A 26962-nucleotide genomic window follows, 5' to 3' on the forward strand; every position below is an offset into this window, starting at 1 on the left:
TTACGCCGGAGCTAGAGCAATCCGCTCCACCTGTGGGCAGTCCAGCTCCGGTCAGCAGGACCAGACCGGACCAGGGGTACTTTGGGGGGTTTGAGAGCGAGTGGGGATCATGCCCGGAGCCGGATCCGCCACCTAGGCGGAGTGCCCACCCGGTCCCTCCCCTGTTTGGGGTTTTGTTAAGACGCGGTCGCAGTCCGCGCCTTTAGGGGGGGGTAATGTCACACCCTGGCTAATGGACTATTTTTGTTGAGCCAGGGTGTGTGCATTCTATGTGTTCGTTTTCTATGTTGGGTATGCTAGGTTGTCTATGTCTATGTTTGCCTGTGTGACTCCCAATCAGAGGCAACGAGTGTCAGCTGTCGGCTGGTTGTCTCTGATTGGGAGCCATATTTAATCTGTATGTTTTCCCTTGGGTGTTGTGGGTTTTTGTTCCTTTTCGGTCATTGTTACTGTGGACTTCACGAGTCGTCTTTTGTTTTGGTTTTTTGTGCGTTTGTACAATAAAGTCATCATGTTCACCTTCAACGCTGCGCATTGGTCCTCTCTGTTAGACGATCGTGACAGTACCGCTTTAAGTTACAGTTTTAACAGTGGCCAAGTAGGCTATTGTGGCTAGTTGATAACAATGTAGGGCTACCAGAGTGGCCTACCATCAAAAACAAAGGAGAAATGCATCACATAACATTTTTACGTGGAAATAGCTGATCTATCATTCAGCCAACAGTAGCAGCCAATGTGTTGTGTTTAATGTAGGCCTGCATTCTGTAAGACTTTTGAAAAAAAACATGCAGGGCTTGACATTAACTTGTTTATCCACTTGTCTTTCAGACAAGGTGACTGAAAATGTTGTTGTGTTGTTTGATGCAAGAAACCACTTTCTAAAATAAAATGCATTATTATTCCCATACCTTGATTACAGAGAATCAGACAGATTATGCTACCCTCTGTCTTTTGCCTACTTAGCTTTTTCAAGCCTGTCTCAAAATACAACACTGCCCCTTTAAGACCAAAGCTCTGTACCTGACTGGCTTTTCAAAGATGTCTAGAAATGTACACGTTTTGTGCTCTTGCAGGAAGCAATCACTCCCCTATTGCTGACTACAAATGATCTATAACTGGGCTAATAACTCAAAGGATATTAACAAAATGTGCACACGTGGCTTCATGCAGCTCTCGCTTTGGTCTCAAAACAAGCACATCTACGCAAGGCGGCTCTTGCTGTAAACAGTCCAGTTTGAAGTAAATGGCACAAATCCATATATGGCAATTGCCTATTTGTATGTAGGCCTACTGCAGCTCTGATTGGTTATACCGCACTGGTCTTTGTCCTGAGTGTCAATGCAGTAGAATCCTACCCCAATGCATTCTGCCTACAAAGAAATCTCTTGCATAGTTAGTTTTGCATACTAAGTCTTGCATAGTTTGTTTTGTTTCGGTCTGTTGAATTGAAAGTGGCTAATATTGTGTTGATTCGATCACAATTGCCACAGTAAAGGGAAATGTTGATAGTGTTAACTAACAGGGAAAACTCTAGAAAGTTGAGTGAAGCTTAATCTTGTACTTCTCTCAGTGGTCTGAGCAGCAGTCCCAGGGAGCTGCAAGGCAGTCTCTCTCAGTGTGCACATTGCTCATGACTACATTCTATGCTCACTAAAATGACGATATGTGTTTCTGAATTGCCTTGTGAAAGCCTAACACTGTAAGATTGTATTATATAATTTAGCTAGAAATGTTGGCGATAGAACAAGCTTTCAAATTATTCCCACCTGACCCAAATTGTGATTTATAATGGACCGTTTTTTTATTGCGTAAACGACAACAGTAATTGTGTAAAGGCAGGGATGCAGGGCTGTGTTCCAAACAAAACAACTACAAGCGTTGTTGCTCTAGTTCCTCAACGGAGAGCAAATTTTTACCTCATATTTGATGACTCTTCTTAGAGTCATGAAAGTGCATTGAAATCATCAAAATTACTTAGGAACTGTGCACACTTTGGAGAGGTGTGGCCTCTTGGAGACACCAGTGAGACCTCTCACTCAAACCCTTGTCATATTTTTTGTCTTATGTTGCACCTACCCCAAATTTTCCAAGAATATTCTTATCATGTTACTGAATGTATCCAGAATATTTTCAGATTTTGTTATCAACAAATGCGGAGAAAAGTACAGTAAATGTAAAATGCACATAACATCAACAGTGTAATGTTTGGATTCAGTATTGTGTCAGGTGAACTGTTGTGTCCTCACCTTTAGTCTAACAACTTCACCATAGTCTCCAAACAGTTCCCTTTTAATTGCTACCATGGTTATTCATATATTTCAATTTAGCCCTATCCATATAGGCCAATTCCCACAAGTGTAAGGGGTTAAATTCCTTTCACAGTTCCTCCACAGGATCTAAATGAGTTAATTACATGGTCTATCAGTGCTGTTCCAGATTGACCCTCTTACATGAAACTCCAAAACCTGTTTAAAACAGACCTGTTCAGCACTGTGCACTCTCTTCAATGGCCTTAATTAAGAGAGCTCGTTACAATTCTCAAAACGCTCAATTAGTGCAGTTCCCTTTGATGACCCTCTGTGATTACACTTCTGTGAAAGACTAGTAGAGTTCAGGAATGATGAGTGCAAATGAGAGAAGAGAGAGAGAGAAAAAGAAAGAAAGATAGGAAGAAAGAAGAAAAAAACACAGCTGTAGTTGTGCATGTACCATCTATACAATCCTTTCATGTTCACAGTCACGATTATAGCTCCAGACCACCTAAAAAAGTTTCTCACTACCCTACTTACATCTATTGGACCCCACCATTACATCCAATCTTTAGACTATTATAGAAATCCTCACTGCAGTCAGTGTATTAATCTGTCTGTCAGGACCAGTCTCTGTGAAGCAGATGGTACTCCTCTCAATCATTGCAATGTTACACTAATTGAAGGCCTCCACATGCAGTCCTGTAGATAAATGCCCAACAAAAATGCTATCATCACAAAGGCACTGGATCAATGGGAGATAGTAGATCAATCTGCCTGCATTATTAGACAGACAGACTGGGGGATTAACTAAATCACCATCATCCATCTGCAGGCGATGTAATTTCGTCATCATCTGTCGTGAGATTGCATATTTCATCATCACACGACCAAACGATTAGCTTTCGCAACCGGGTCCCAAACTTGTCGATGGTGCGTCTGTTTTCACAATAAATTAGCATCATTAGTCACCATTACCCTTCTTTTCCTCGAGTCTCTCCGCGACAGGCGGACCCGTCCCATTCGTTTCAGTAGTTTTTTATTTACTTGTCATCTTCTTGTGACTAGTTTGGAACCGGGGACTCATTAACGAATAAACTGAACTGACGTCAGGGACTGATTGGCGGCTCCAAATAAAAAACAGGCTCAGTGCGATTGTGTGAAACCCCGTGGCAGTATAATTTCATCTCCGACACCGCCTTGGTTATTAAGATGGACGTTTCCTGTCGTTTGTCATGATTTATTCTATTTAGGCACAGTTCACTAATCGAGCCGTTCATTTATTTTCAATCAGCATTGCCTGTAAAAGTCAAAGTGAGTTATAAACCACTACTAAAGAACGCCCACTTGATTAGGCTGCGGTAATGGCAGTAATATTGGTTCACAGGTGTCATGTGTTTTACTATATGGTCATAAAATATGACACGCATTAGGGCAATAATGGCTCTATTATTATAAATGACATTACAGTGCCTCGGCTGTCAGAGACTGTTGGTTTAGTCACAGTTATCGTCAACTCCTTCAAAAGGCGCGCAGATGCTCGACAGAGGAATAAACGGGCACAAAAGCAATGAAACATTCTCTTTGTTGCCTTTGATGGCACTTTTTTCCAAGTCAGAATGACAGTGTGAAATTAAAATAAACACATTCTCACTTAGCACTGTGTGTGCAGAGTGCAGAGTGCAGACCTTGAGAGTTCAACTGTGGGGCTGACTGACTGAAAGACTTTCAAGACTGTTTGGCATGGGTAGAGTGTGGCATTTTCTGGCACCTGTTTTTCTGAACCGAAAGTTCATTCCGAATCCGATACCGAGAACTTGGCTGAACTTTGGATGAAATTGAGTTTTATCAGGTTAAAGAGAAAACAAAGGGAGAGAGAGTGAGATAGAGAGAGAGAGGGAGAGAGAGAAAAGAGAGTGAGAGATTGCAAGAATGGAGTTCACCAAATGGTGCAATTATTATTTCAAAACTATTATTTCTCACCCCTCAGAGCACTCCCCACTCCCCATTCCACCACATAATTTCAACGTGAATAATTGGGCAATATTTAGTTGAGACATTTATCAATGAGATTACAACCTATATTCACCCACTCAAAAAGACAGCCAAAAGTTAGTTACATTTCCAACCATCTAAAATTACAACCAAATTCCAATGGAAAAACTTCTTTTCAGCACCATGGAGTGAATCCTTACCACCACTACACCCGGCTTTCAGCGGATCCTTGTCTGGCAGCAAATCAGTTCATTCAGCCTCTTTTACTGCCTTTTTAAAAAACATAGCTGATATGGATGACTTGCTTAAACAAATGTGGTTTCTACTGACAATTGAGATGTACAAACTATGGCATAAGGGAACGACGAGCGGATAAGAGGCAATCCATAATTTTGAGTAAGACATTAATGAACAAGCTAGGATGGACGTGTTCATCACTTTTGAAATGTAGACGTGACGCTTGGCATTCAGGCCAAAGAGTTCAATCTTGGTTTCATCAGACCAGAGAATTTTGTTTCTCATGGTCTGAGACTGCCTTTTGGCAAACTCCAAGAGGGCTGTTATGTCCACTCTACCATAATGGCCTGATTGGTGGAGTGCTGCAGAGCTCTGTCAGAGTGACCATCGGGTTCTTGGTCACAACCCTGACCAATGCCCTTCTCCCCTGATTGCTCAGTTTGGCGGGCGGCTAGCTGAAGGAAGAGTGTGGTGGTTCCAAACTTCTTCCATTTAAGACTGATTGAGGCCACTGTGTTCTTGGGGACATTCAATGCTGCAGAATTTTTTTGCTACCCTTCCCCAGATCTGTGCCTCGACATAATCCTGTCTCGGCTCTCTACGGACAATTCCTTCGACCTCATGGCTTGGTTTTTGCTCTGACATGCACTGTCAACTGTGGGATCTTATATAGACAGGTGTGTGCCTTTCCAAATCATGTCCAATCAATTGAATTTACCACAGGTGGACTCCAATAAAGTTGTAGAAACATCTCAAGGATGATCAATGGAAACAGGACGCACCTGAGCTCAATTTCGAGTCTCATAGCAAAGGGTCTGAATACTTATGTAAATAAGGTATTTCTGTTTCTAATTTTTTATACATTTGCAAAAATTTCAAAATAATTGTTTTCACTTTTCCATTATGGGGTATTGTATGTAGATTGCTGAGGATTTGTTTTTATTTAATCAATTTTAGAATAAGGCTGTAATGTTTGGACACATCTACTCATTCAAAGGTTTTTCTTTATTTTTACTATTTTCTACATTGTAGAATAATAGTGAAGACATCAGAACTATGAAATAACATATATGGATTCATTTAGTAACCAAACAAATGTTAAACAAATGAAATTATATTTTACATTTGAGATTCTTCAAATAGCCACCCTTTACCTTGATGACTGCTTTGCACAACCTTGGCATTCTCTCAACCAGCTTCACCTGGAATGGTTTTCCAACAGTCTTGAAGGAGTTCCCACATATGCTGAGCACTTGTTGGCTGCTTTTCCTTCACTCTGCCATCCAACTCATCCCAGACCATCTCAATTAGGTTGAGGTCAGGGGATTGTGAAGGCCAGGTCATCTGATGAAGCACTCCATCACTCTCCTTCTTGGTAAAATAGCCCTTACACAGCTTGGAGGTGTGTTGGGTCATTGTCCAAATGATAGTCCTACTAAGCCCAAACCAGATGGGATGGCGTATCGCTGCAGAATGCTGTGGTAGCCATGCTGGTTAAGTGTGCCTTGAATTCTAAATCAATCATAGACAGTGTCACCAGCAAAGCACCCCCACACCATATCACCTCCTCCTCCATGCTATACGGTGGGAACTACATATGCGGAGATCATCCATTCATCCACACCACCTCTCACAAAGACACAGCGGTTTGAACAAAAAATCTCCAATTTGGACTCCAGACCAAAGGACAAAAATCCACCGGTCTAATGTCCATTGCTCGTGTTTCTTGGCCCAAGCAGGTCTCTTCTTCTTATTGGTGTCCTTTAGTAGTGGTTTCTTTGCAGCAATTCGATCATGAAGGCCTGATTCACACAGTTCCCTCTGAACAGTTGATGTTAAGATGTGTCTGTTGCTTGAACTCTGTGAATAATTTTTTGGGACTCCAATTTCTGAGGCTGGTAACTCTAATTAAGTTATCCTCTGCAGCAGAGGTAACTCTGGGTCTTCCATTCCTGTGGCGGTCCTCATGAGAGCCAGTTTCATCATAGCGCTTGATGGTTTTTGCGACTCCACTTGAAGAAACTTTCAAAGTTCTTGAAATGTTCAGTGTTGACTCACCTTCATGTCTTAATGTATTGATTGACTGACGTTTCTCTTTGCTTACTACCTCAGGAAGCTGGTTGAGAGAATGCAAAGAGTGTGTGAAGCTGTCATCAAGGCAAAGGGTGGCTATTTGAAGAATCTCAAATATAAAATATATTTTGATTTGTTTAACACTTTTTTGGTTGATTCCATATGAGTTATTTCATAGTTATTATGTCTTCACTATTATTCTACAATGTAAAAAATAGAAAAAATAAAGAAAAACCCTTGAAGGAGTAGGTATGTCCAAACTTTTGACTGGTACTGTATATAACACAGGGCTGAAACCCAAACGAAAGAGCGAGGTTTAAACCTTCTAAATACAGTGAGGGAAAAAAGTATTTGATCCCCTGCTGATTTTGTACGTTTGCCCACTGACAAATAAATTATCAGTCTATAATTTTAATGGTAGGTATATTTGAACAGTGAGAGACAGAATAACAACAAAAAAATCCAGAAAAACGCATGTCAAAAATGTTATAAATTGATTTGCATTTTAATGAGGGAAATAAGTATTTGACATGACTTAGTACTTGGTGGCAAAACCCTTGTTGGCAATAACAGAGGTCAGACGTTTCTTGTAGTTGGCCACCAGGTTTGCACACATCTCAGGAGGGATTTTGTCCCACTCCTCTTTGCAGATCTTCTCCAAGTCATTAAGGTCTTGAGGCTAACGTTTGGCAACTCGAACCTTCAGCTCCCTCCACAGATTTTCTATGGGATTAAGGTCTGGAGACTGGCTAGGCCACTCCAGGACCTTAATATGCTTCTTCTTGAGCCATTCCTTTGTTGCCTTGGCCACATGTTTTTGGTCATTGTCATGCTGGAATACCCATCCATGACCCATTTTCAAAGCCCTGGCTGAGGGAAGGAGGTTCTCACCCAAGATTTGACGGTACATGGCCACGTCTATCGTCCCTTTGAAGTGGTGAAGTTGTCCTGTCCCCTTAGCAGAAAAACACCCCCAAAGCATAATGTTTCCACCTCCATGTGGGGATGGTGTTCTTGGGGTCATAGGCAGCATTCCTCCTCCTCCAAACACGGCGAGTTGAGTTGATGCCAAAGAGCTCCATTTTGGTCTCATCTGGCCACAACACTTTCACCCAGTTCTCCTCTGAATCATTCAGATGTTAATTGGCAAACTTCAGACGGGCATGTATATGTGCTTTCTGGAGCAGGGGGACCTTGCAGGCGCTGCAGGATTTCAGTCCTTCACGGCGTAGTGTGTTACCAATTGTTTTCTTGGTGACTATGTTCCCAGCTGCCTTGAGATCATTGACAAGATCCTCCTGTGTAGTTCTGGGCTGATTCCTCACCATTCTCATGATCATTGCAACTCCACGAGGTGAGATCTTGCATGAAGCCCCAGGCCGAGGGAGATTGACAGTTCTTTTGTGTTTCATCCATTTGCGAATAATCGCACCAACTGTTGTCACCTTCTCACCAAGCTGCTTGGCAATGGTCTTGTAGCCCATTCCAGCCTTGTGTAGGTCTACAATCTTGTCCCTGACATCCTTGGAGAGCTCTTTGGTCTTGGCCATGGTGGAGAGTTTCGAATCTAATTGATTGATTGCTTCTGTGGAAAAATGTCTTTTATACAGGTAACAAGCTCAGATTATGAGCACTCCCTTTAAGAGTGTGCTCCTAATCTCAGCTTGTTACCTGTATAAAAGATACCTGGGAGCCAGAAATCTTTCTGATTGAGAAGGGGTCAAATACTTATTTCCCTCATTAAAATGCAAATCAATTTATAACATTTTTGACATGCGTTTTTCTGGATTGTTTTGTTGTTATCCTGTCATCTGAATGATTCAGAGGAGAACTGGGTGAAAGTGTTGTGGTCAGATGAGACCAAAATGGAGCTCTTTGGCATCAACTCAATTTGCCGTGTTTGGAGGAGGAGGAATGCTGCCTATAACCCCAAGAACACCATCCCCACCATCAAACATGGAGGTGGAAACATTATGTGGACAGGACAACTTCACCGCATCAAAGGGACGATGGACGGGGCCATGTACCGTCAAAACTTGGGTGAGAACATCCTTCCAAACACACGAAGACAGTTGTGAAGAGGGCACGACAACACCTTTTCCCCCTCAGGAGACTGAAAAGATTTGGCATGGGTCCCCAGATCCTCAAAAAGTTATACAGTTGCACCATCGAGAGCATCCTGACCGGTTGCATCACCGCCTGTTATTGGCAACTGCTCGGAATCTGACCGTAAGGTGCTACAAAGGGTAGTGCGTACGGCCCAGTACATCACTGCGGCCAAGCTTCCTGACATCCAGGATCTATACACTAGGCGGGATCAGAGGAAGGCCCCAAAAATGGTCAAAGAATCCAGTCACCCAAGTCATAGACTGTTCTCTCTGCTACTGCAAGGCAAGCAGTACCGGAGCGCCAAGTCTAGGACCAAAAGGCTCCTTAATAGCTTCTACCCCCAAGCCATAAGACTGATGAACAATTAATCAAATAGCCACCCGGACTATTTACATTGACCCCCCCTCCCCCCTTTGTTTTGACACTGCTGCAACTCGCTGTTTATTATCTATGCATAGTCACTTTACAAATTACCTTGACTAACCTGTACATTGACATTGACTCGGTACCGGTACCCCCTGTATATAGCCTCGTTATTGTTATGTAATTTTCTTGTGTTACTTTTTGATTTGGTTAGATTTTTTTACTTTAGTTTATTTAGTAAATATTTTCTTAACTCTATTTCTTGAACTGCATTGTTGGTTAAGGGTTTGTAAGTAAGCATTTCACGGTAAGGTCTACCTACACCTGTTGTATTCCGCGCATGTGACAAATACATTTTATTTGATTTACAACTGTTTATAATACAGTCATTACTTAGTCAAGTGCAAGTGTGTGCATTATAGTAAACTAAGTGGCAGGTCTGTTTCCACGTTTCCAAAAGTAGTGTTGAGATGTCCATGCTCCAGGCCATCGGTTGTGTAGATCCAGCTACATGACTCAAAAGATGGGCACTGTCTAATCTTTTCCATTCATCTGGAGTTGAGACATATAGTTGGATCTACACAACCAATGTCGTGGGACACTGATCCATCTTGACACAACTTTTGAGGTCTGAAAAGTGTTTTGTCCATTGAAGTTCACATTCAGGCCTGTAATAAAACCTCATTAAGTTTAGACCGATCTTTTTCAGCAAAACCAAAGGAAGAATTTGTGGACATTGGTGATAGCAGAAGTGGTATGGAGAAGACCTCATCTAATACATCTTCCTCCTCGTCTACCTCAATTTCTTCCTCCTCCTCATCTTCAAGCAATCGGAAGCGCAAACACACCAAAGTTCACAAGAGGGCCACGAAGCCGAAGAAAGATACAAAAAAGTGCACATCAGCAAGGCAGCACAGTAAGTTACATTAAGCCCCTATTCACTACACAATCTTCCAATCTCACCATCCCTAGTTTTGACATGGCAGGAATCAATAATTCATGTGAGATATAGAGATGCTTAGATTCCACCGAAGCAGACCGGCAAAATATGTGAATGCGTAATACATACTTTATTAATCCATACAAGACAGAAATTGGTATTCTGCTGTACCCAACCCTGCCGGCATCTAACTAGACTATATTTAAACTGACTAGACAACTAACTTGACTACAGTGTACATATCAACTAAACTGGACTTCTAACACTCACTAACCACATCACTATAATTATCACTATATTTCTAAACTGGGTGTTCAAAAATGTTTATGGTGTTTTTCTAATGTAATTGTATTTATTCTAAGTGGAGCGCTGCATCAGTATCTGTCCATCTTGAAGACATTTCAGAAGGTCCAGGTTATGTCTCGGGCCTTCGAGAAACACCATGTCAACAGAAACACAGTGGTGTCGACTGCTGCCAATGGGGAGATTGCCGTGGCAGCCACAGAGGTTTATCATGAGCTGCTGTCTTGGCCTTTGCAAAGCGCTGCATGGTGGCCATTCAGGGCGATCTCAAGACAAAGATTGAGGGTATGAAGACAGACGGGAAGCTCCTCCCTATTGGGGGGAGCAAGGCTCATACACACTGATGTACATACACATATACACACACAAAAACCCATCCACACATTAAACATTTTCAATGCTCAGTCAGTTATATTGTTCAAGTTATAGTATCCAAAACTTGATAATGCATTTTTATCCCTGATTAGACCTGTTTTTCTGTGCTAAGGCCTTGTTTAGTGTCAATAAAATTGTTTCAACCCTTTCTAAAGACTCTTGCTGTGTGTGTGTGGTATGGTAACGCTTCAATTTAAGGGGTCGTTATTATAGTTTAATTACATGTGTAATTATACCATAAAAAGAATTGTAGTTAATTGTAATAACTCATAGTTACACTGTAATAGCAACATGTAACTGCTGGTAACTGCAGTCTGTAATTACAGAGGTGAGACATGCTTGTTACCGTGCTTGTTAGAAATGGGCAAGTTTTCACTAAATGCATCAATTTAGTGTTTTGTTTCTTCTCAGCTGCATCTGATACAGTAACAACTGTCACAAGGTTTTAATCTCTTGTGGACAGATGCGCTGGGTGTCCAAGATTAGAAAGGTAGGAGGCTCAATAGGCTCTACATACCTACCTGTGAATGCACACTCCAAAATCTCCACTCAATGTTGTTGCTAGCGGTTGCCTCCCAAAAGTGTATCATCTGGGTTAACTTGGTTGAGTTTACAAAAACAGTTCAGATATAGGTCAACCTCACTGACTACCATACGGGTGTCATCACAGATTATAATATTTGTTTTTACTTATAGTTCATGTGTATGTTGCCCATTATGACAACCTGAACCTCCTTGTCATCCAATTGGGAGGATAAACTCACTAGTACACCACAGAGTGCAATATAATTACTAGGTGTTACTCAGAATTTTGCTATTTAAAACATTTTACTGTAGTGGGCTAAATCAGGGTGGGACGGGGGTCATGACCCCCCCAATATTAGAATGAAGCACCGCCGCAAAGCGTTATATTTAGTAGTGAATGCTGCAGAAGAAGCAGAACTCTTTCGTCCGCAAGGGTCTTCCTTGTAGACAGAATAAAACATTGTTGGGCGGATTACTTGAAACATTTACTAGTCTAATCCGTAAACCTACTAATGCATTTATTAATAAATTAACTTGTCAGCGGCACACCGAATCTCTCCATCGATTAGAGAAGTATAAGCCCACTTGTGATTGACACCAATATTTTCGATATGAAAAGAAGACGAAATGTGACTGACCTGCACAGGTAGTGTCCAGATGACTGTGTGCTGACTGACCAATGGGCTAGGTGTGAGTGTTCTGAAAGATAATTCTAATCAATCATCTGAATGCTTTAAGAGCCCCCATCGACATCTGATGGGCCATCAGCGGGACAATTAGTCAATCACCCTAAATTTATGTTGGTAATCTGCTATTGTCTGCTTGATTTAAAGCAGCGTCTAGTAAGATTTAACAGAGATAGGAATGATGTTTCAAACGGGGTTAGTTTCAAACGGATTAGTTTTTCCAAACTGTCCCTTGTAATTCTTATTGAGTCTTATGACGCTTGGAAGTTTTTATTCTAGGCGTGAAAATATTTCCACATCATGTCTAGACTATAATAGGGTACACTGATATCTTGTGCTTGTCTGACAAATGTATAGGTGTCCACATAATATTTAAATTGATGAAGTGTGATCATAATCATTATTTTAGCGATCCACAGTAATATACAGTGCCTTGCAAAAGTATTCATCCCCCTTGGTGTTTTTCCTACTTTGTTGCATTACAACCTGTAACTTAAATTGATTTTTATTTGGATTTCATGTAATGGGCATACACAAAATAGTCCAAATTGGTGATGTGAAATGAAAAAAATAACTTGTTTCAAGAAATTCTACAAAATAAATAACGGAAAAGTGGTGCGTGCATATGTATTCAGCCCCTTTGCTATGAAGCCCCTAAATAAGATCTGGTGCAAACAATTACCGTCAGAAGTCACATAATTAGTTAAATAAAGTCCACCTGTCTGCAATCTAAGTGTCACATGATCTGTCACATGATCTCAGTATATGTACACCTGTTCTGAAAGTTGAAGTCTGCAACACCACTAAGCAAGGGGGACCACCAAGCAAGCGTCACCATGAAGACCAAGGAGCTCTCCAAACAGGTCAGGGACAAAGTTGTGGAGAACTACATATCAGGGTTGAGTAAGAAAAAAATATCCGAAACTTTGAACACCATTAAATCCATTATTTAAAAATTTAAAGAATATCGCACCACAACAAACCAAGAGAGGGCCGCCCACCAAAACTCACGGACCAGGCAAGGAGGGCATTAATCAGAGAGGCAACAAAGAGACCAAAGATAACCCTGAAGGTGCTGCAAAGCTCCACAGCAGAGATTGGAGTATCTGTCCATAGGACCGCTTTAAGCCGTACACTCCACAGAGCTGGTCTTTACATAAGAGTGGCCAGAAAAAAGCCATTGCTTAAAGAAAAAAGTAAACACGTTTAGTGTTTGCCAAAAGCCATGTGGGAGACTCCCCAAACATATGGAAGAACGTACTCTGGTCAGATGAGACTAAAATTGAGCTTTTTGGCCATCAAGGAAAACGCTGTGTCTGTCGCAAACCCAACACCTCTCATCACCCAGAGAACACCATCCCCAGCATGGTGTTGGCAGCATCATGCATGGTGTTGGCAGCATCATGCTGTGGGGATGTTTTTCATCTGCAGGGACTGGGAAACTGGTCAGAATTGAAGGAATGATGGATGTCGCTAAATACAGGGAAATTCTTGAGGGAAACCTGTTTCAGTCTTCCAGAGATTTGAGACTGGGACGGAGGTTCACCTTCCAGCAGGACAATGACCCTAAAGCATCACTCGAGTGGTTTAAGGAGAAACATTTAAATGTATTGGAATGGCCTAGTCAAAGCCCAGACCTCAATCCAATTGAGAATCTGTGGTATGACTTAAAGATTGCTGTACACCAGCGGAACCCATCCAACTTGAAGGAGCTGGAGCAGTTTTGCATTTAAGAATGGGCAAAAATCCCAGTGGCTAGATGCACCAAGCTTATAGAGACATACCCCAAGAGACTTGCAGCTGTAATTGCTGCAAAAGGTGTCTCTACAAAGTATTGACTTTGGGGGGGGGGGGAGTGAATAGTTATATATGCTCAAGTTTTGTGTTTTTTTGTTTTATTACTTGTTTGTTTCACGATAAAAAAATAATTTGCATCTTCAAAGTGGTAGGCATGTTGTGTAAATCAAATGATACAACCCCCCCCACCCCCAAATCCATTTTAATTCCAGGTTGTAAGGCAACACAATAGGAAAAATGCCAAGCGGGGTGAATACTTTCGCAAGCCACTGTATGTAGTGAGCTAGCTAGCTACTGTTCATCAATTGCCAGACAGAAAATAAATAATTTAGCTAATAAAAGCAGAATGTAATTCATGTTAATAGGCTATTAAGGCCAGCCATTTTTGTCATATTATAAAGGTATTTGGTATATGATTATGACAGGGTTCAAAGATAGGCAATAGAGAGAGTGTGAGAGAGAGGCAGGGAGAGGACGAACAGGTCATCAGGTGAGAATTTAAGTTATAAGTCACTATCAGTTCAACTCCTCATCTTTGCTGACTGTAGCCCAAGTGCTATAACAAATGTTGTTGCCTTCATTCTGTTTTCATTTGGTTGTCATGGAGATTGAAGACGTGGCTGCGCTTAACAATGACTCAAAGCAGATTGAACTATGTTGCCATCTGTCATATCCACCAGGATAAGCTGGATACCATAGATAGGAAAACAATATGCTCAGATTGTATTTCTGGCAGTGACAGGCGTAAACAGGTATTTGGTGCATTTAAGTGAAATTGAGACTGTAGATCAGATCCCTCTCTGTACCACTATATGCCCACCTTTGTATAAGGTTTCAACCGGTTATTGACTGACATTGAATGTGTATGTTTTTTACTTGATGGTGAATGACAATGAGTTGTTGCTATGTATTTTTGAAGTCTATTGCTTGAGCATGATGCCATACTGCCATAGAAGTCTATTGCTTGATCCATATTGAAGAGTTATATTTTGACTGTCACTGAATTATTTTATGAATTCAATTGTGTAACCAAGTAAGAAGTCTCTGGACTCAGATTGCCTCGACTCCTTTTAAGTTAATTGGGTGTAAGAAATTAGTTATTCAATACCATATACAAGCCAAGCGTGGTAAAGGGTATACAAATAGAATGGTGGGTTTTTACATTTAAATGCAGTGGCGGCTCCTGAAAAAATTCTCAGGAGGGGCAATTTTTCTGATGATTTAGGTGACCTACACACATTTAAAAAAAGATATGTCCAGCAACAACATGAAGACAGGGGCAGCATATAAGTCAATACCAGAAGCATTTATTGACTGATCTGGGGAGATGGATTCCAGTTTCTGTGACAGATTATAAATAATCTCTGATGCCTTTGTTATATTAGCTTTTGGTTGAATGTACTGTCGTAGTAAATATATAATGTTATAGCTTGGTCTGACTAAAATCTTGTGCATGACCCATTTTGTGTTGGGCCTTTGTATTCAATACAATGAACAAGAGTCCTATCTTGTCAGCCTTGTCAGCAGGTGGCTAAGGATAACACCCACGCCATAGGTCTCTCAGTTCTTCCAACTCACGAGTTCTTGCCCTGAGGACACACACACACACACCCACACACACACACACACACACACACACACACACACACACACACACACACACACACACATCATCACTGATAACACACACACACACACACACACATCATCACTGATAACAAACACACACACACACACACACTGATAACAAACACACACACACACAAATCCTCTTCTCTTAGGCTGAACATCTGAAGACAGAGAACCCGACTCAGAGCCAATGCAACAGTGACACTAGCCTGGAGGTGACCTCGCCCAACTCATCAGGACCAATCAGAAGATCAGAACTACTAGATTCAACCTACTTCATTTTATTGTATAAAATGTCAGCACACAATGTTTAGGGGCTCTTCTGATAAACTCCCTACGAGTTTGACGAACGGGTCCGTGCACGCGATTCCAGATATCTTTACCTCTGAATAAACTGCCTTATATTATACAATTATCCACCTTGTCCAAAAGTCTCTACTTGGTCTCCGTTCTCCAGTAAACTTGTTTTATCAACAATAGTAAGGTTCAATGACACAGAAAGCAGTTCAATGTCGGGGTACAGAGTCGCTCTCTTACCAGGATCGCGGTCCGCTCTGACCAGGGTGAAGCCGGCCGGCTCCACCTCTCTGTCCGGGACTCTGTCATCCAGCCAAGTCTCCCAGCTGTATTGGGATTCCGCTGCCAGCAGCGTTTTCATTATTTAGTCCGTTCGTAGCGGGTATGTACACGATCAACAAGATCAGTCCAAAACCGAAGATCAGTCCAAAGCAGAATGTTTGCAGAATGTTTGTAAACTAAGTCTACAAATTAAAAACATAAAATAATGCCACACTGCAGGTCACAACAGAGACGCTGCTAGCCGCCATTGTCTTAGTTACGTTCAACGTTACGTCACGTATGACGAAAGCGCGTAAGTGCAAGCCCACAGACACCCATAGAGAATGTATTGAAAGCTTTGAAATGTGAAACAAATAGATTTTACATGACAGGCTATGAGAGACTTCTGGGCGATTTTCAACCTGACTGAAATCGCCCAAAAAACGGGCGGGGCCATTTGAAGCACGACTTTAGCCTGATTTGACATTTAGTGGCTGGCAGATCAGACGTGAACACTGATAACTGCTGTTGCCGTGATATAATTGATTAGAAAAAAAATCCCTTCCTTTTCCCATTTGGCAGTGCGTCGCCCATATCGCCCTATTGAACAAGCCGTCCCTGTTTAAATGTAGTTAAAGAATGGTGTGGTGGTGACTTTCTGAACTGTTAAGAGTAACAACACAGCTGAAGTAATATAGAAAAATATTGGTATTTCAGTTGTGACTGGGGTATATAGACCAAATCATCAGCAAAATTTTTTGTATATGTTTTCCCTTCAAAATTCACCAGAAACAACCAATTCACAGCTATTGAAAATAAATATCTCCATGGGGGGCATGCCCCCGGAACCCCCCTAGAAGGTTATTGACCCCGGAACCCATTCACCCTGATTGCCCCAAAGTATTTTGAAAGCAGATGCTTCCACACAGGTATGTGATTAACATCCCATCATGCTTAGTGTCATGTATAAAAATGCTGTGCAGGCCATTATTTTGGCTACCATGGCTATACCCCCATCCACAGGGCGATCCATGGTCGTCTCAGTCACCAGATTGAACCCAATTGAACATTTATGGTAGATTCTGGAGCGGTGCTTGAAACAGTGTTTTCCACAACCAATAACAAAACACCAAATTATGGAATTACTTGTCGAAAGATGGTATCGCATCCCTCCAATAGAGTTCCATAAACCTGTAGAATCTATGCCAAGGTGCATTGAAGCTGTTCTGGCTTGTGGTGCCCAATGCCCTTTTAAGAAGCTTTACGTTGGTGTTTCCTTTATTTTGGCAGTTACCTGTATATTGTATGCCTATGTATATTTTAAGTTTGTATTTTAGTCTTTCAACCATTGCTCGCTTCACAGGACAGTCATACTGATGTATTCTAATGGATGGTCATTCAAGGCGTCTGATCCCCATGCCCTATGAGATATAGTTTTAAATCTGTATGTGCTGCAGAGTTGCTATAACATTATTACTAACCATATCTGCTGCAGCTACTACAACTTCACGGTTTTGTATTCCTTACATACCAACTTCTGTTTGAACATGGATGAAGAAGATTCACTACAAAATCCAAGGAGTTTACTCCTCGGAATAATGACTGATCTGTCGCCGCCAACATTTCAGAAGGAGCCCTCCCTGCTTCTCCAAGGGAGTATCCTCCAAACTCAAGGCCCTCTAACTCAGCCGTACAGGCCTCACATGAAAGGCTTTTACCGATAATCTGATGAGGGACTGAGCAAGCTGTTCATCTTGAAGAAGGGAAAGAGAAACAGGGTGACAGAAATTACTGAGGGATTTTTCTCTTCTTCTTGTTCTCATGATGAAAAGCTGCTGTGGGCAAGATATCGCGGGCAGAACATCTCGGAACATTCTGTTTGAGACTGCGAGACTGTAAACAAGATGACGTCGGAAAGTGTTTGAAGTCATATAAGTCGGCGCTGAGAGAGAGTATGTTATATGTATGCTAGTTCTCTTTATTTTGCTGCCTGACTGTCAAACCCAGGTGTCCTGCACGCCACACAACTGTATTTGCCCTCTGAGCTAATGCCTATCTAATAACGCTTCAGGGAAGGTTACTTCTCACGTAGTTAGATGTCCTCTGTCCGGTCCTGGGGGGATTTCCATGTGGGGGATTTCAAAGCCTCTGTAAATGTGTCCAGACTGGACCATGGCCAGCAGGATCTAATATCCACACCAAGAGACTGCTATCTACCACCCAGGACTTGAAGTACTTGGAAATACCCATTATCCTGGCTTCATTGGCACAGAATCCCATTCTGAAGATACAAAACCATACTTTGGGTCTGAAATTTTATTTTGATGTGCTAAAAAATATGAAGTGACTGAAGTCTGAATCTACAGATCTAATTCTTTTAACTGGTGGATTTTTTTTAACAACTAATACTACTCCTGAAATTTTATTTTGATGTGCTAAAAAATATGAAGTGACTGAAGTCTGAATCTACAGGTCTAATTCTCCAAACTGGTGGATTTTTTAAAAACAACTTTTACTACTCCCTGAGGACTGTCTGGATGGTTGGAAGTTGTGTGTCTCATCTTCCATACCCTGATTAAAGTTTGACAAATCATAATAATTTTGATGGGCTTCTAGGTCATATTTTTTGGCTGATTCTGGGTTGGCGCTCAACAGCCACACTCGTTAAACACGAATCTCACGAAACGCACACACACATTTTAACTTGCACATCTATCAGTCTGCCACACACACACACACACACACACACTGACATACACACAAACACGTGCACACAGACTTACTGGAAGTTCCACATATTTACATATTCAAGATCAACGCAGGGATCGCTTTATTTTTGTAAATAACACAGAAAGGTTGCCTTTTCCATTTTGGATTTGACAGCAGCAGCTGGTGCAGGCCTACGGTAGGCAGGTGGGTTATCAGCACATGCTAATGAGAAACAAACACCAGCCAATCAGTATTCAGCTGGCTTGGCTTGGAGGCTTCCCACTGAGCAAGATGTGAGGGGAAATACCAATGACAACGCTTGAGGTGAATGACCATCCCTCTCCCAGGACAATACCCAATGGGGATACTTCACAAATTGATCCCAACTCCTAGAGATGGTCATTGAAGCCAGCTAGGGGACTATTTATGTAACTCTTACCTTCTCAGTATCAATTTGGTTCTCGTTAGAAACCCAAAACAGTTCACATGGAGGTTAAGATAAGGGGATGAAGGGAGGGGGGCCAGTCGTGACCTCCTTTAATGCTGGGTTCATTATTATTGTGTCTGGATAATAGGAGTGTCCATGACACCACACTGTTCCTGTCTTGTTTTGTTGTTTTGGCCTTGTATAATGGTGTCCATATTAGGACCGTCACATGTTGATGGACTTCTCCCCCATGATGCTCAGCGTTTGTTACTCAGCCCACCATTGGTGATGTCTTAACTCAATGGCCTGTGTTCGGCCTGGTGAAATCAAGGAGGTTAAATGAAGTTCATCCAGATAGTTACAATGGTTTGCCTTATAAAGACATATGGAATTGCAGCTCATACTGTACATACAGTCATGGCTGAACACACATTGTAGATATTTCCATTGATCGAAAATAATCCCATGTTCCATGATTTCTCTCAGTTAGCGGTTTGTTTGTTTATGTATGATGTAGCTAGCAGTATAGAAGTGTCTAACAGCATAGGCTTATTGAACTTTACTTCTTTACTTGCATGGCTTCTCCTTGAAGATGGCAAAGGCCTTTCTAAACGGGAAAAATCCAATCATTTCCTTTCAGAAGAAAATCAATGGCCACTTAAACCCTCTATGTTTAAGTCCGTGCCCCAGCAGAAATCTAATTAGCATAATACAAAAAATCCCCATCAAAATCCGTCGATTTAAGCTAGAGATATCTGTTTTTTTTTGCATGGACTGCGTCTCAATCCACCGCATCCGCCGATGTTGCCCTTCCACATCTGTGGTGAAAGCTGACAGAGCTAGAGCGGTGTTTCTCAGACCATGAGACATCCCGAAAATCGATCTTCTCACAAAAACGTATTTAGCATCCGAACGGCTTGGTCTACAAAATACTATGACCCCTCTATGGAAAGATGAGACTCTCACAAACAGGATGATGTTCTACGACCCCCACAAGCGTCACGCGACTCGTCTGAAGTTGGTACAGCTGATCTGCCAACGTCTGTCTGTAGCATCCGAACAGTTTGGGCTACACTAATATGACCCATCTATGGAAAGGTGAGTCTCTCACGAACACGTACATGTTGGATGTTGTAAGGGAGGTGTGACCCAGGTGCGGTGCAGGACAGACAGTAGGCAGTAGGCAGAGATGGTGAAACAAGGATCTTTACTGGTGGTCCCGAAGCCAAGATACAAATAACGGCCTTAACACGATAAAAGAAAGGTGGAGCAATTAAGTCTCCAAAAACAGGCTGACAGCCAAAATACGAAATAGAAACTACGACAGAAATAGTAAAGAAACAGGGAGAACACTTCTAGAGTACCTGTACATACTTCTCAGATCAGACACTATTTAGTACTGCTGAGCATAGAGAAACTAGCAGAGAAAACTGAGCAAGGGAACACAGGGAAGTGAGGGCATAAATACACAGGTGAACAGGTAGACACAGGTGACACCAATAGGATCATGATTAGTCCAGACTGTGAGTGAGGAGGTGCCGAAGGTTGTCGGAGGAGGACACCTAGTGGATCGCTCCGGAACTGCGACCCCCTCCTGTAACAGGTTGTTTTGCTCTAGGACACACACAAGCCTCACAAGACCACTCTGAAGGTACCTGGGTACCTAATTTAGAATTCATAGCGGCCATCAACAGCCTTTCTATAAATTACTATAGCGGCCGTGAACTGCCTTGTTTTTCTAACAATAATATCTGTGTCTATATCGCAAAATTACCTTGCTAACAACCTGTTGTTGTATTCACATGGCTGTTGTCATCAGCCAGAAACCGGAAACAGGCTTTCATTTGACTTTTAAAAGACAAAAATCACTTAATTACTCAAAATGACGGTGCCGAAGAGGCCACGACTTTACACTGTGGAAGAGGCTGTATCTTTGTTGGTTGGTGATGCGGATTTGGAAACATCCTTTAACTTTGAAAGCGATGATGTTGAGGCAAGTGAAATACAGTGCATTCGGAAAGTATTCAGACCAATGGATTTTTTAGGAAACAAAATTCAACTATTTTCAAGTCTCTCCAGAAATGTTCGATCGGGTTCAAGTCCGGACTCTGGCTGGGCCACTCAAGGACATTCAGAGACTTGTCCCGAAGCCACTCCTGTGTTGACTTGGCTGTGTGCTTAGGGTCGTTGTCCTGTTGGAAGGTGAACCTTCACCCCAGTCTGAGGTCCTGAGTGCTCTGGATCAGGTTTTCATCAAAGATCTCTCTGTACTTTGCTCTGTTCATCTTTCCCTCGATCCTGACAAGTCTCCCAGTCCCTGCCGCTGAAAAACATTCCCACAGCATGATGCTGCCACCACCATGCTTCACCGTAGGGATGGTGCCAGGTTTCCTCCAGACGTGACGCTTGGCATTCAGGCCAAAGAGTTCAATCTTGGTTTCATCAGACCAGAGAATCTTGTTTCTCATGTTCTGAGAGTCTTTAGGTGCCTTTTGGCAAACTCCAAGCGGGCTGTCATGTGCCTTTTACTGAGGAGTGGCTTCTGTCTCACCACTCTACCATAAATGCCTGATTGGTGGAGTGCTAAAGAGATGGTTGTCCTTCTGGAAGGTTCTGCCATGTCCACAGAGGAACTCTGGAGCTTTGTCAGAGTTACCATTGGGTTCTTGGTCACCTCCCTGAGGAAGGCCCTTCTCCCCGATTGTTCAGTTTGGCCGGGCGGCCAGCTCTAGGAAGAGTGTTGGTGGTTCCAAACTTCTTCCATTTAAGAATGATGGAGAGCACAGTGTTCTTGGGGACCTTCAATTCTGCATAGATTTTTTGGTACCCTTTCTCAGATCTGTGCCTCGACACAATCCTGTCTCGGAGCTCCATCCTTCGACCTCATGGCTTGGTTTTTGCTCAGACACGCACTGTCAAATGTGGGACATTATATAGACAGGTGTGTGCCTATCCAATCAATTGAATTTACCACAGGTGGACTCCAATCAAGTTGTAGAAACATCTCAAGGATGATCAATTGAAACAGGATACACCTGAGCTCAATTTCGAGTCTTATAGGAAAGGGTCTGAATAATAAAGTTTTTATGTTATTTATTTCTAATATATTTGCAAATATTTCTAAAAACCTGTTTTTCTTCGTCATTATGGGGTATTGTGTGTAGATTAATGAGGGGAAAATTTTTTTTCATCCATTTTAGAACAGGGCTGTAACGTAACAAAATGTGAAAAAAGTAAAGGGGTCTGAATACTTTCTGAATGCACTATAAGTGAAGTATTTGCCCCCTTTCAGATTTTCTCTATTTTTGCATATTGTTGATACTGAATGTTATCAGATCTTCAATCAAAACCTATTATTAGATAAAGGGAAACTGAGTTTACAAATAACAACAACAAAAAAAGAATACTTATCTTTATTCTTTAATTAACAAAGTTATGCAACACCCATTTTCCCTGTGTGAAAAACTAATTGCCCCCTTACACTCAATAACTGGTTGTGCCACCTTTAGACATTTTACATTTTAGTAATTTAGCAGACGCTCTTATCCAGAGCGACTTACAGTTAGTGCATACATATTTTTTATTTATTTTTCATACCCCCTGTGGGAATCGAACCCACAACCCTGGCATTGCAAACGCCATGCTCTATCAACTGAGCTACATCCCTACCGACCATTCCCTCCCCTACCCTGGGCCAATTGCGCGCCGCCCCATGGGTCTCCCGGTCGCGGCCGGCTACAACAGAGCCTGGATTCGAACCAGGATCTCTAGTGGCACGGCTAGCACATCAATGCAGTGCCTTAGACCACTGCACTAGCTTCAATGACTGTAACCAAATGCTTCCTGTAGTTGTTGACAGGGGCGGCCTGTTCAATAGGGCGATATGGGCGACGCACTGCCAAACGGGAAAAGGAAGGGATTTTTTTTCTAATCAATTATATCACGGCAACAGTAGTTATCAGTGTTGTAATCTATACGTCTGATCTGCCACAGTGCCACACTGCCACTAAATGTCGAATCAGGCTAAAGTCGTGCTTCAAATGGCTCCCCCCCCTTTTGGGGCGATTTCAGTCAGGTTGAAAATCGCCCAGAAGTCTGTCATAGACTCCCATGTAAAATCTATTTTTTTCAAATTTCAGAGCCTTCAATACAATCTCAATGGGTGTCTGTGGGCTTGCACTTACGCGCTTTCGTCATACGTTACGTAACCATGAACGTAACTGAGAAAAGAGTGGATTGTTTGAAAGAAGTTCCTTTTTGTCGGCGAACAAATGAAGATAAATTGGCAACGAAACAATTAGGACCTCCCAGACCAAATTTAATAATTCAACAGGTTTCTACTAAAGGCGGAAAGTCCTACACCCGAGGATTTTCCAAAAATTGGTACGAACGAAAAAAGACATTGCCACTCACTCAACTGGATGACGAGGGATACAGGCTAGCTGTCCGCCGCCACAACAATGAGGTTAGTGTTGATAATCACAAGTTTACTGGAGAACCAACTGAGACCAAGTAGAGACTTTGGACAGGGTGGATATGGTGTAATAAAGGCAGTTTATTCAGAGGTAAATATATCTGGAATCGCGTTCACGGACCTGTTCGTCAAACTCTTAGGGAGCTATAAATTAAGCCCCATTACTTACCATATCAGATAAGAGAAATTGCTGCAGCTACATATATTTTACATCCTGGCCCTACATAGTTCACTATTTGCATCACTTACCAAAATATTACATGTGGTCATATATGCTTGGAAAGTGGAGATGCCATAGAACGTCAAAAAAGTAAACTTTGCTGGAGACACATTGCCGTTTTGGAGAAGACATCGCGTTTGCTAGCGAAGAGATTTGTTGTGGCAAATGAACTTGGGCTGGGAATTGCCAGGAACCTCACGATAAGATATATGCATCAGCATTGCGAGTCTCATGATTCTATACGTATTGCGATTCGATACTGTGATTTTATTGCGCACCATATGTCTGTTGCAGAGGGATCAGAAAGCCATGAGAACGAGTTTTGATCAGTCATGGAAATAAAAGTGCTGAAAACAAATTGAAAAGATTGAGAACAAGCTATGAAGGAACAATAATGGTGTTTTGGTGCAGGTACAGCCAACTAGCGATAAAATATTGCGATATTGTCAATACAGAATATCGTAAAGTATCACTATGTAACTCGATTTCTTTCACCCCAATCCCTCAAATTAACGGTAAATAACTGAATTGTTTGCCCCATATTTAGCTAAGATGATTAGCTAGCCAGCTAAAATGTTTTATTTAGTTAGCAGTCGCATCTACAATAGTTTACTGTCAATAACATGTCTCCAAAAATGACGTGGTGTCTCCAATTGTGTTGACATTTTACAATTGCAATGCGCATCCATGAGTATCCACTTTCTGTAGCTCAGCTGGTAGAGCATGGTGCTTGTAACGCCAAGGTAGTGGGTTCGATCCCCGGGACCACCCATACACAAAAATGTATGCACGCATGACTGTAAGTCGCTTTGGATAAAAGCGTCTGCTAAATGGCATATTATTATTATTATTATTATTATTATTATTATCTGAAGAGAGCCCCGAAACATTGTGTGCAGACATTTTATGCAATAAATGAAGTAGGTTCAATCTAGTAGTTCTGATCTTCTGATTGGTCCTGATGAGTTGGGCGAGGTCCCCTCCAGGCTACTGTCACTGTTGCATTGGCTCTGAGTCGGGTTCTCTGTCTTCAAATGTTCAGCCTAAGAGAGGGGATTTGTGTGTGTGTGTGTGTGTGTGTTTAACAGTGATGATGTGTGTGTGTGTTTAACAGTGATGATGTGTGTGTGTTTGTGTGTGTGTGTGTCCTCAGAGCAAGAACTCGTGAGTTGGAAGAACTGAGAGGCCTATGGCGTGGGTGTTGTCCTTGGCCACCTGCTGACAAGGCTGACAAGATAGGACCCTTTTGTCCATTGTTATTGGATAGGAACAGAACTTATAACCAGCTCCTGACCTAAATAGATCTTAGCACAACATTTTACTCAACATATCATATTCCATATTCACTATAACAAATATATTTACTACGACATTAGCAAGAACCGCCACATCCTCAGCCGGCTAATCCAATGTGTGAAGTTTTGCGGAGTGTTTGAGTTAGCTTTGCGAGGCAAAGATGAAACTGAGGGCTCCACCAACCCTGGTAAGCCAACACTTTTGAGATCAGTCAATAAATGCTTCTGGTATTGACTTATATGCTGCCCCTGTCTTCATGTTGTTGCTGGACATATCTTTTTTTAAATGTGTGTAGGTCACCTAAATCATCAGAAAAATTGCCCCTCCTGAGAATTTTTTCAGGAGCCGCCACTGGTTGTTGATCAGTCAATATAATAGCCTACTTAGTGTGGGTTTTGAAATACTTTCTGAATATTGTCCTCTGGTCACATTTTTGATTTTTAAAATGTGTATATGTAAATAATATTTACAAGTATAATATATTATACTTGGTCAATTTTGAGTGAGTTTTACTACAATTTAAATACTCTAGGGTTTTTGTTGTGTTGAGTGTTAATCATTTTTTGATAGTGAGTGTCTTTACACAATGAAATATAAAATGTGTGTTATTCCTATCTACATGAATTGAAGAAGAGGTTGTGCTCTTTAAAACTAAGTTAACTTGAAATTGTCATTTGTTCTTTGTTTTTGAGCTATGTCTGTTTGTTTGAAATGTGTGAGAAAATGAGCTTTATATTGAACATTCTCAGTAACCTACAGCAGCATTCTATAATTATATTGGGTCTAAAGAGTTGTAAAAAATGAATGGAAGTATATATGGAGATAGTTTAGTAACTAAAATAAGGGGTTAAATACATGTACAAAAAAATAAATAAAAAATTGTTTCCTGATCTTTCTTATATCTCTCAGATATAGGACAGTCAATTCAGAACAAACTTCCTTTAGATTTTATTTTTTACTATCTGTTTATCCATGTCTGAAGCTATTATTCAATGTGTTTCTATGGGTTAATAGCAGTAAGGCCAAATTCTTATTTTTTGATACCATAAGGGGTACTAAAATTCCAAATAAAATAGCTAAATGATCCTTGGCATTACCATCTTAAAACAATTCCATATGTTAGCTTAGTAGAGCTGCATAGGTTCGCTTTGTAAAGACTTGTAAATATATTGAATCACAGTTCATGCATTGCATACAGCCACGTCCGAACACAAGAGCTGTCAACAGAGATAAGGCCTTGTCAGCCTGGGAAAACATAGGATAGCCTATTCATAAACATGGCCACTATTACAGTATATCAGTATCAGTGTAGGCTGGTGACTTGAAAAATTGAGGAGGATGGGAGACCCCCGGTATGGGCGCAGACCGCACAGAGACGACAAAGAATGTTTCAGAAATCGTCAAAGACAAATTATTTTAACCTACAACATTTCTGAAAGACATTTATAGTAAAATATTATGGGGAATGGGAATGAGAGGGCTACTTACACAGTGTTGGGAAGGGATCACAGCAGTGATTGAATGAGGGTATGAGGCATGAGTTGAGGTGTTCAGAGGCTTGAATTCAGTGCAGGACAGGGGTTGAGGTGTTCAGAGGCATCAGTGCAGGACAGGCTCATCATGGATGGATGGCGTTGGAGAAGAGCTCAACTCTTCCACTGAGGGCAGGACAGGATTTGACTGGGAAGAGAAAAAACAATAACACGTGTTGGTAATTATTCTAATCAAAGGAGAGACTTTTAGATTTCCTCAAAACCATCAAACTTTATTAATAATTACTGCAGTAATGGAGCATTAACGGTCACCCAATGGTGTAGAGTCCTTGTGACGAAGAACAGAAATGTGAAATCATAGAAAGGTACATTGTGCTCTCATGCAACAGACAGCAAGATTTATATGGCACCAAATATCTGTCTAGTTCATTTACTACTTGTTTATACAGAAATACTAATGCAACATGGGATAGTAAGTCCTTCCCTTAATTTATGAAGTCCAGT

Source organism: Coregonus lavaretus (assembly GCF_964263955.1).
Source record: "Coregonus lavaretus genome assembly, chromosome: 38".
NCBI classification, from domain to species: domain Eukaryota; kingdom Metazoa; phylum Chordata; class Actinopteri; order Salmoniformes; family Salmonidae; genus Coregonus; species Coregonus lavaretus.